The following is a 10,025-nucleotide window of genomic DNA, read 5'->3' on the forward strand; positions in this document are numbered from 1 at the left end:
CGGGCGGGCGCGAGAGCGCGGGGAGCGGGCGGGCGCGGGGCTAGGGTGCGGGGAGGGCGGGTGGAGAGGGAAGTGCAGAACGAAGGTGGAAGGAGAGGTAAAGCGCGTGTCCAGGGCGCAAGGCGCAGGGCGCAGGGCGGGGTCGGAGATGAGGGGCGTAGAGAGAGCCCGGGGAGAGGGCGAGCCAGCCTTCAGTTTTGAAAGGATAATTCAACAAACAACCCCAAAGGTGAGGTGGCCCCCTCATGTAAAAGAAGCTTTAGGGACTCCCTAGAGATGCCAAAATTTTGGCTTCTGAAACCACTTCCATGGGCAAATCCTGGTCCCTTTGATTATTCCCTTTAATCATCACAACCACCCTATAAGGTTGGTGTTGGTTTTGTTCGCATTGCACAGATGAGTAAACTGATGGTCGGGCAAGTGAAATGACCCTGCAGGATTAGGCATGCAAAGGAAGGCTCAAGAACCACCCTGAGAGATTCCGGAGTCCCCATATCTCCAAAACCACTATGAGGAAGATGAGAGATTCAGATACAGCTTCCAGAGAAGCTTCGTGTTCTCTCAACAGGCATCCTCCTTCCTTGGCAACAACCTCAGGGGTCAGGACCCTTACAGGCAGCGCAGACTCAAGTGAATGTGGAACCGGTCTAGGGTGGGGAAGCCCACACAATAAAGGGGTTTGGTGGAAGAAAGATGAAGTACTCTATAGCACCCCTTGGAGACGCTAAGGATCTTTGTTATTCATTCAGTTCATGTTTACTGAGTGCTTGTTGTATGCTGGGGGCCACTCTAGCCCTGGGATACAGGTGTGAATCTCCCTGTCGGTTGAAGTTTGCATTCTTGTGGGAAGCAGGCAGTAAATAAAAACACAAGAATATATTTCTTACATCAGGTGATGCAGATGTTCTGGAGGAAAGCATGGCAGAGAGAGGGTTTAGGGAGTCCAGTTGTAGAGTTAGTTACTTGATGTGGCAGGTGAGGGAAGCCTTTGCTGAAAGGGTAACATCTGAGCCAAGACCTGACTGAAGCAAGCTAAGCTGACTCCGAAGAATGAACATCTGAGGGAAAGCGAACAACCACAAGTGCAAAGGCCCTGAGATGAGAATATGCTTTAGGCGTGTGCAAGCAATAATTTAGACAGAATGGTGTGCAAATGAGCTAAGAGTGTTGTAGAGAGTGAGATATCAGGAGGTGCCAGGGTGACTAGATCAGGGACAGCCTGGTTGGCCATTGATCCATTGTGGCTTTGACTCAATGCCAAGCTGATGGAGGTTTTGCAGACTGATGTTATGGTCTGACTTTTCTTTACGAAAACATTTTCTTATGGAAAATTTCAAACATTTACAAAAGTGAGAGCTAAGAAGTGATAGTAAGCCCAGTGGCCCATCATCCACAATTATCAATACATAGCCAATTTTGTTTCATCTGTACCCCCACCCACCCCTGTATTTGTTTAAATGAGCATTTTTTATTAAGTGAACATTTATAACCTTTTGAAGTATAATGTACATAAATGATAGTATACAGATCACGAATTTGTGCTCAATTGATTTTCAGTGAGAATATTAATAACCATCTGTACCTTGATTTTTACTGTGGGAAGGTTTTTAATTAATTCATTTTCTTTAATAGATACAGGGCCATGAAGATTATCCAGTTCTTCCAGTCACTGTTGATAAATTGTGTTTTTGAAATATTTTTAATTTGGCTAAATTTTCAGATTTACTGACAAGTTGTTTATAACATCCTCCTATTACCCCTCTGATGTCTGTAGAATATGTAGTGATGTACCACGTTTCATTCTGATATTGGGAATCTTTGTTTCCTCTCTCTTTTCTTGATCAGTCTTGCTAGGGTTTTATCAATTTTTAATCTTTTTCAAATAAAACTTTTGACTTTGTTGAGTTTCTTCTATTGTGTCTTCTGTTTCATTGATTATTATGTTTTATTTGTTTTATTATGTCTGCATTTCTGCTTTGGGGGAGATAGTTACTGGGTTTGTTTTTTTTGTTTGTTTTTTTTCTTTTCCTTAAGTGGGAAGCTAGGATCATTGATTTTCAACATTCTTTTTTATTATATATATATATATTTAAACCTATACATTTCCTTTTAAGCACTGCTTTACTGTATCTCCCAAGTTTTAATTTTTTTTATTATAATTTAGCTCAAGATACTTTTTAATTTCCATTTTGTTTTCTCTTGGTCCATCAGTTATTTGGAAGGGTGTTGGTTAGTTTCCAAATATTAGGAGGTTTTCTAGCTATCTTCCTATTCTTGAGTTCTAATTTAATTATGCAACACACAGTGGGTGTACCCTGATGATTTCAATTCTCTGAAATCTACACATTTATTCCCAGAATATAGTCTATTTTGGTAAATGTCCCCTATGCTCTTGAAAAGAATACTGTTTCGTATATATCAGTTCGATCAGGTTGGCTAATAAAGTACAAATCTATATTGCTACTGAATGTAATTTTATTCTGTCAGTTCTTGAGACAAAGTGGAAACAACCTAAAAGTCCTTCAGTGAGTGAATGGATAAACTGTGGCACATCCGTACACTGGACTGCTACTCAACAACATGAATGATTCCCAGAAGCATTATGTGAAGTGAAAGAAGCCAGACTCAAGAGAATTCAAACTGTATGATTCCATTTGAAGGACTTCTAGAAAACACAGAATTGTAGAGATAGAGAACAGATCAGCGGTCCCCAGGAGTTGGTGGGATGACGGGTAGGGAAGATTAACTTCAGCATAGGGAAAATTTTAGGGACCATGAAAGTGTATCTATAGCTTGAGGGGCGCCTGGGTGGCTCAGTCGGTTAAGCGGCCGATTTCGGCTCAGGTCATGATCTCACAATTAGTGGGTTCGAGCCCCACATCGGGTTCTGTGCTGTCAGCTAGCTCAGAGCCTGGAGCCTGCTTCAGATTCTGTACCTCCCTCTCTCTCTGACCCTCCCCTGCTCTCTCTCTCTCTCTGTCAGAAGTAAATAAAACGTTTAAAAAAAAAAAAGTATCTGTAGCTTGATTTGTAGTGGTGGTCACATGACTGTGCATTTGTCAAGGCTTACAGTTACTATACCCCAGAAAGAGTAAATTCCACTGTCTGTCAATTAAAAAGTAATTTTTAGTCTCCAGTATAATTAGAGGCTTCTTGTGACTGCCTTGTCCTCTCTTTTTTGTTCAGGTGTTGTCCACAAGTTTTGTGTTTTTTCCTCCCTTTTGCTGTTATCCGTTGTTATGGGGGGAATTGGGGTGACTCATTACTGCCAAAGAATATAGCATTGCCACTGTTGCCGCAAAATGAAGAGGTCTGTAGGGCGCACAGGGGAATTGGAGGGAGCTGTTAAAGACTGTCGCAAGAGTCAGGTGATGAATGGTGGTTGCTTAGAACAGGGCAGTCATGCTCATGGTAATGAGAAATGTTTGCAACTTGGCATGTGCTGCAGATAAAGCCAAAAGTGCTTGGGTCAGAGAAAAAAGGAAGAGCCAACCATCCTTTTGCCCCAAGCAGTCTCTCGGTCATGCCGGGGAGCACATTCCAAGGTGTGTTTGCACAGCTGGACACTGGTAGTACTCTGAGTGTTGCTTTATTTGGGCTGCCTCTGGGGTAGAGGGGTTTCTGCAGGCTGTGGGAACTAAAACACACACATCTGTGACAATTCAGCCACCCGCCATTCCTGTTACGCCCAGACATCGTCTTGCCTCGAATGCGTCCTCCTTCAAAACTCTTGTCACAATGACTGCACTGGCTTACAGCTTTTTACTTCCATGGGATCCAGGTCATCCATTGCACTAGGTCCTCCATATCTCTGACCCCCTGTCCAAACCAGATCTTCCCAGAATTTCCAATTTCTCCCTCCTGACTTCACTTGCCTTCTTTTTAGCCTTATTTCCATAGAACAGCTTTTCAATTGCTCCCTTGTCAATACCCTGGATTTATGTGCTCCTTTTACCTTCATATCTCCCACATGGCAAAACTCCTGTGACAGATAAATCCAATGCTGCCCTCTCCAGATGTCCCCTCAGGTGTCTAAGTGCTACTAGAGGCAATCATACAGCCCTGCTATCACTCTAAATTCACAATAAATTCGGCAGTGGAACTGAGAACTCAACACTGCTCTATCATCCTCCTATAGTTCTTTCTTTCCTTTTCTTTTTTTTTTTAAATGTTTTTTATTTACTTCTGAGAGAGAGAGAGGAAGACAGCGTGAGCGGGGGAGGGTCAGAGAGAGAGGGAGACACAGAATCTGAAACAGGCTCCAGGCTCTGAGCTAGCTGTCAGCACAGAGCCCGACACAGGGCTTGAACCCACAAACCGTGAGATCATGACCCGAGCCAAAGTTGGACGCTTAACCGACTGAACCACCCAGGTGCCCCTCTTTCTTTCCTTTTCTTAAATTGTGAAAATATATGATACATACAGAAGACTGTATGAAATGTATATGTACAGTTTCAGAAAAAGTCACAATGAGAATATCAATGGAACCAGAACTTAGGTTGAGAAATAGGGCACTGCCAGCACATGAGAAACCCCCTTTGTGTCCTTTCCCAATTGCTTGCCCTCATACCCTTTCCCTACCACCTCCCTCCCAGAGGCCATCGTTATCCTGATATTCATTTCCCTGCCCCTGTTTAAACTCTTATCCCTAGATATGTATGCTTGTTTTTGAACTTTTGTGAAGAGAACTATACTCTGTTTACAGTCACGTACTTGTATCGTCAATATTATGTGAGATCCACCACATCGATAAGGGTAGTTTGTTTATTCATGTTGACTGCTGTTTGGTATTCTGTTATATTTATTTGGTCTACTATTAGTTGATGTTTAGGGAGCTAACATATTTTTGCTATTATTCATTCATTCACTGAACAAATATTTCTTGAGCACCTACTGTGTGCTAGGCACTACTTTAGCAATTAGGACAAAATTGGTATAATTTTCAAAACAGGTAAAATTCCCTTCCCACAGCAGTATTGTAGAAGCAGATTACTACAATAAACATTTTTTTTAAAAGATAAATTGTATGTTAAAAATAAGAAGCGCTGGGGTGTCTGGGTAGCTCAGTTGGTTAAGTGTCTGACTTCGACTCAGATCATGCTCTTGCAGTTCATGGATTCGAGCCCCATGTCAGGCTCTGTGCTGACAGCTNAAATAAACATTCAAAAAAATTTTAATGAGAAGTGCTAATTAAGAATGAAAGCAGGGGAAAAGGTGAAAAGTACCAGGGTTAGACAAGTTGCAATTCTATATTTCCCACTGAGTTGACATCTAAGCCAGGAATTGAAGGGGTTGAAGATGGTGCCATGTGGCCATCTGGGATGAAGTGTTCCAGCAGAGGCAGGAACCAGTGTAGCCGTTTCAAGGTAGGACTAATACAGAAGGGTCTGTGCAATGCACTTCGGGTACTAACTATAGAGTTAGGCCAAACTTCACAGGTTAAGGCCACAATCCCCATGAGACTGCAATAACTTCAGATATAAGTTTGCAAGTTTGGGGGTGCCCAACTTCTGACCAATTGGCTACAAATTTAGAAGTTCCCATTATCTTCTCAAGTTTGATAATTTACTAGAAGTCACAGATTTCAGGTAAGCACTGTACTTGTGATTATAGTCCTACCATAACAAAACAGATTCACATGAGGACTAGCCAAAAAAGGAGTCTCATAGGGCAAGATCTGGGAGGGTCTCAAACACAAGTTTCTATGTCCTCTCTACACAGAGTCAGAATGTGTCACCTTACTAGCACAGAGTATTGTTAATCAGGGAAGTTCACCTGAGCTTTTGTGGTCAGAGTTTTATTTCTGTCTCCAGGATTTTATTACATAGGCATGACTGAATTATCCATTGCCCATTTGTTTCAATCTCCAACCTCCTCCCCCATCCCCAGAAGTTGGACTGATGTCATGTGACTCAAGGTCCCAACCGTCTAATCACATGATTGGTCTTTCTGGTATGACTAGCCTCTATCTTGAGTCACCTTGTTAGCTTAAACTCAGCTGTGGTCTAAATAACATGAATAACAAAGATACTTCAACACTTGGGAAATTCCAAAGATTTAGAGTCTCTCTCGCAGGAATCAGGGGACAAAAGTCAGCCAAATTATTTATTACACATCCTGTGTGGCTAGAAAAGAGTAAGCAACCCCAAGAATAAAAAGGAGATGCAATCAGAGAGCTACTAGGGCTAGATCCCTTTGATTATTCCAGTACCTGTTTCATGGTGCCTAGGTGCAAGAGTTCTCTTAGGTATAGGCTTGGTTTACAACTGCTGGTTCATAGGAAATGCACATGTTCAACTCTACTGGGAAATATTCAATTGTTTTCTAAAGTGGTTATAACAAAATACACTCCTACCAGCAGTGTATAGAGTTTTATTGTTCCAGTCTATGGTAAGCAGAATAATGGCCCCCAAAAAGTCCATGTCCTAATCCTGCAAATTTGGGAATATGTTTCCTTACATAATAAAAGGGACTTTGCAGATGTAATTAGTTAAAGATCTTGACTTGGGGAGATTGGGCAGGGAGGAATATAATCACAAGGGCCTTTATAAGAGAGAAACAGGAGGGGGTGCCTGGGTGGCTCAGTCAGTGAAGCGGGTTAGGCTTCCAACTTTGCCTCAGTTCACAATCTCACGTTCGAGCCCCATATCGGGCTCTGTGCTGACAGCTCAGAGCCTGGAGCCTGCTTCGGATTCTATGTCTCCCTCTCTCTCTCTCTGCCCCTCCCCTACTCATGCTCTGTCTCTTTCTCTCTGTCTCTCTCTCTGTCTCTCAAAAGTCAACATTAAAAAGAGAGAAACAGGAGGGTCAAAGTCATAGAAGGAGATGTGAAGATAGAAGCAGAGGTCAGAAGGAGAGAGAGAGATTAGAAGATGCTACACTGCTGACTTTGAAGATGGAGAAATATACTACAAGCTAAGGAATACAGACAGCATATAGACGCTGGAAAAGTCAGGGCAACAGATTCTCTCCTGCAGTCTCCATAAGAAACCAACACCGCCAACACCTTAAATTTATCCCAGGAAGACTGACACTTGGACTTCTGACCTCTAGAACTATCAGACAGTAAATTTGTGTTGTTTTAAGCCACAATATGTTTGTTACAGCAGCAGCAATAGGAAATTAATATATAACCCTTGCCAATACTTCGTTAAATGTTGACTTCTCAATTTTTGCCAATCTGTTGGTTGTATAGTATTATCTCATTGTGGATTTAATTTTCATTTTCTTGATGATAAATGATATCAAACATCTTTTCAGATGTCTCTTAGTCATTTGGGTTTACTTTTTAGTAAAACACCTATTCAAGGTTTTTGCTCAGTTTTCTATTGATTGTTCTTTTTCTTATTGATTTAGATGCTTTCTATATATTCTAGGTGTCAGTGCAATGAGATTTAAATGTGTTACATTTTGGGAAATATCCTGTTATTTGGACAATCTTATCCCCATTTGTGGCTTATAATGTTACTCCCTTTGTGCTGTCTGTTGATGGGAAGAATGTTTCAATTTGTGTAATAGAGTCCCATTTAGGCTCTTTCCTTTTATGGTTTGAGTTTTCAATCTACTTATCTAAATTCTCCAAACATTCCCAATAATTTCAAGTCCTCCAGACCTTTCCCAAACTCCAGGCTTCTGTTTCCCCTCCCTGACAATGATGATTCTTCCTCTTTTACCTCATAGGGAAATTCAAAACCATCACCAGAAACTGTCTCAACTACCTCCAAATTTATACATTAGTCTGCACCCATTCTTCCCTCCCTCCTGTCATAATGGAGAACACAACCCCTTTCTCTCACATCATTCTCTTGTCCTCTGCCCTGGATGCCATCCCTCCCCAATTCCTGACATAGAGCTCCTAAATATCTTGGAATTTCCTGAGTGATAGAAGCATCTTTTGTTCTAATAAGATGAGTCTTGGCAGGCTCCTAGATAGCTTTAGAATGGAGGCTGGTTGCCAGAAGGACCAAACCTTGATTTGAAGCCTGGAACTTTCAGCCCCATCCCCCAACGTCCAGTGGAAATGAAAGGAAAATTGGTTGCATATATTTAAAAAGAAGAAGGACCTAAAATCAATCATCTAAGATTCTTCCTTGGAAAACTAGGAAAAGAAGAGCAAATCAAATACAGGTAAGCCAAAAAAGAGAAGTAATCAAAATTAGAGCAGAAATCAATAGAGAAAATCAATGAAACCAAAAACTAGTTCTTTGAAAATATTAAGAAAATGGATAAGCCTCTAGCTAGGGGAAGAAATAAAGAGAGTGGACACAAATTACTAACATAAGAAATGAAACAGAGACATCACTACAGATCCCATGGACATTAAAAAAAATAATAGAGATACATTATGAACAATCTATCTCTACAAATCTGATAACCTAGCTGAAACAGACCAATTCTCTGAAAAACATAATCTGCCAAATGCACACAAAGGAGAAACACAATCTGAATAGGTCCAAATCTATTAAAGATATTGAATCAATAATTTATAACCTCACAAAACAGAAAACACCAGGCCCAGATGGGTTTACTGATGGAATCTACCAAACATTCAAGAAAGAAATTATACCAATTCTCTACAATCTAATCCAGAAAATGGAAGTAAAGGGAATCTTTCCTAGCGCATTCTGTGAGGCCAGCATTACCCTAAGACAAAGGCCAAAGACAATATCAACAAAGATTCAGCAATTTAAGAAAATATAGTCTATGTGTATCCTTAGATGGGCCCATGAAAACTACAAGAGGAACAAAATCCTGAAGGCAGGAAATGTGTGAGAGGATCACTGATCACCTTCTGCAGTGGGAGTTCCTGCTCTGCCCCCAGCATGTGGCCTTTACCAGACATGACCAAAATTCACCTGACATTTGGATTATATCTGCATATTAGGCTTTAGTAAAGCTGGATGTCTCTATTTTAAATAAATAGATATATTAGGACACCTGGGTGGGTAAGTGGGTTAAGCATCCAACTCTTGATTTCAGCTTAGGTCATGATCTTGCAGTTGTGGGATAGAGCCTTGTGTCAGGCTCCAGCTCAGTGTAGAGCATGGAGCCTGCTTGGGATTCTCTCTCTCCACCCCTACCCCATTTGTTCCCCCCTTTCAAAATAAACAAACTGAAGAAGAAAAAAATTTTAGATACATACATACATATATACATACATACATAAAAACTGGGTCATCTTGCTTACCCAACAGTGGAAACGACAGCTATATTCAGAAAACCATATTTACCTATTAAGTACCAGCCCTGTGCTGAGTCCATAATGTGGATTATTGTATTTAATTCTCATAGCTCTATGAAATGGATCCTAATATAAACTTCACTGAGGTTCAGATATAACCAAGTAACTTCTCCAAGGTCACTCAGTTACTGAGGAGTAGATAAAAATCCAGACATTTCTAACCCTGAAGAGCCATTGCTCTTAACCATATTTATTACTACAACCTTATTTGGGGCAGTATCCTCATTCTTTGTTTGCTCAGTAACCCTTTTTTATTGTATACAAATCAAGCACAACCTTATGCTCCACCTTTACCATGACCCAAGGTTTTAGTCTCTTCTCAGGAGAGTGGAATCCAGATCTGCCCCAGATGCCCTTGCCTTCAGCTCCTGGATCTCCAAATGGGATGATCTTGGGGCTCTGTCAGGGGTCAAGTCAGCCCTTCTATTTGATCTTATCCCATTTTTTTTCCTGGAAGACTACCTTAAATATCTGAATTTCTGATTTGGAAATGCCACACTTACATTTCTATCATTGACCCATGCTTTTCCCATTTCTCTATTCTGTTGGTCATTTCAGTAGAAATTTGGAAAGAAGTGAGAGTTGCATACAAATCTAGCCATTTTATCTGGGAGTCTGTTGCATCAAGCAAAAAAAGAAGTATTTTTTTCCTGCCTCTAGGGCATAATTATGGGCAAGTTTTCTGAACTGAGACATTCTATCTCATCTGAGCTAAGAATTCATACCTTAAGCAATTCTACAGTATGTACCTTTGCCAAATTAGCAGGGCCAGGAGGATCTGAAA

This window comes from Crocuta crocuta, unplaced genomic scaffold (genome assembly GCF_008692635.1).
Source record: "Crocuta crocuta isolate KB4526 unplaced genomic scaffold, BGI_CrCroc_1.0 scaffold170, whole genome shotgun sequence".
Lineage (NCBI taxonomy): Eukaryota > Metazoa > Chordata > Mammalia > Carnivora > Hyaenidae > Crocuta > Crocuta crocuta.